We start from the raw sequence: 2,069 nt of genomic DNA on the forward strand, positions 1-2,069 counted from the left end.
TGACCCCGTAGGACAGGGTAGAACTGCCCCTGTGGGCTTCTGGGGCTGTCACTCTGCGGGAGTAGAAAGCCCCATCTATCTCCCAAGGAGTGGCCGGTGGTTTCAAACCGATGGCTTTGGGGTTGGCAGCCCAACTCGCAATCACTATGCCACCAGGGCTCCTGAGAGCTCCCAGGAACCGGGTCTGAATGTCTACATGTCTTTCCTAGGCACACAACAACTTTATAGCAGACGCATACACTGGGTCTGCTCCTTCTTCTCCTTGTAAGTAAGGGAATCAACCTCCTGCCCTGCTGTCCCTTCTCTGTCCTGGCATCCACTGGGTCTTGATTTCAGGCTGCTTGAACTGGAAATGAATGCTGTGTAAGCCCCACGGCCTCTCCGCTTCCCGGGCTCCTTCCAAGACCCTGTACAGAATTTGGAATATGTGCTATTTTTCTTATTTTCTTCATGTTGACCCCCAAGGTGGAGAAGCTCCGGGCTCCTCAACACTTAGATCTGGCCTAGTCACTGCAGGAGGTCACTAAAAATAAAAAACACGCCCCCTCAGCCAACCAAATCACTGCCATTGAGTTGCTATGGACCCATCGCGACCTATAAGCCAGCGTAGAGGGGCCCTTGGGACCGCTGAGCCTGAACAACTTCACGGAAGTAGGAAGCCTTGTCATTCTCTCATGGAGTGGCTGAGGGGCTCAATCTGCTGACCTTGGGGGTTGGCCGCCCAACGTGTAGCCAGCTACGCTGCCAGCGGTATATTTATAACTCTGCTAACGAGGCATGTTGTTTTTAACGTCCCGCTGAGCTGTCTTCGACTCACGGGGACCCCGGCTTCTGACTCACAGTCCGGTGTGTCAACACAACTAAGTGCTGACTGGCTCGGCGCCACCCTCACGATGTCATGTTCGAGTCCTTGTGCCACCTCTCTGTTCACCCATTCCACTGGGGGTCTTCCTCTCTGTCGCTGTTTTAAAGACCTTCTACTTTACCAAGCCTGACGCAGGGACGGGTCCCTGCCGATAACATGTCGAAAGTAAATGACAGAGTCTCACCATCCTCCCTTCTAAGTAGTGAAGGATCGAATAAACTCTATCTCTTACTCTAGCTTTTCACAATCACGAATCTAGGCGTCCTCTGTGAAAACCGAGTTAATTAGCGCCTTTACCATTCTCTCCACCTCTCCACCCCCTCATCTCCTGCCACCGACTGGTTGTCCCCCAAGCTCGTCTCTTTCTCAAACAGAATGAAAGCAAGTTTGGTCTGTGGGTTTATCCGAAAAACCAAGAACAGTTTTCTGCGGGATTATTTGTAAGTGAAGGTAACTTTCCCTCGCCCCCACCCCCACCCCCCTTGCCCTCTGGACTGGAGCCAAGCAGTTTGCCCCAGGAGAGGAAGTCTGTGAGGGCCGAAGGCAGCACCGTGGTCCAGGCTGGTGGTGGAGGTCTGGCTCTTCACGGGGAGCTTCCATGAGCCCTTCTTCATCGCTGGGCTTTTGCCTCCTCAGTGCATCTGACCAGCCCAGCAATGGACTCCGGCCTCCTCACTGCACTGAAGATGGGCTGGAGGTTCATTTGCCAACCACATGGCAACTCCAACGACCGCCCCTCCCACCATCACTCCCCCCACCACTAAACCACCACCACCACCATCACCATGACTACCACCACCACCACCACCACCATAAATTGCACTTCTCTCTGCATCTGTGTGCACAAAATGTTCAGTAGACGCAGCACATAGTGAGCACTCAATACTCGCCATGTTCTTGTCGTTGACCTCTGCGTCTGGACTTTTCAGTCCAATGCTACTCATATTCAATTACTCTCTGTTCCCAGACATTCCTTTGACACACTCCCACATACCATGTATGGAATTTAAAACATTGTTTTATTTTGCCAATCACTTAATTTTCAGGGGCTCACTCAGATGCTTCCATGTTTTCAGGATAGCGTATTTATTGTTTTACAGCTGCAATCTCTTCTGAAGTATCTCTGAGGATATGAGTTCAATTTTGTTTTCCTGTTGGAATTTGAAACCCATTAAAAATAGTTTTATTGGCTTATACTTGATGT

The sequence above is a fragment of the Echinops telfairi genome, unplaced genomic scaffold (genome assembly GCF_000313985.2).
Source record: "Echinops telfairi isolate 266 unplaced genomic scaffold, ASM31398v2 ScPeMD7_28;HRSCAF=97, whole genome shotgun sequence".
NCBI classification, from domain to species: domain Eukaryota; kingdom Metazoa; phylum Chordata; class Mammalia; order Afrosoricida; family Tenrecidae; genus Echinops; species Echinops telfairi.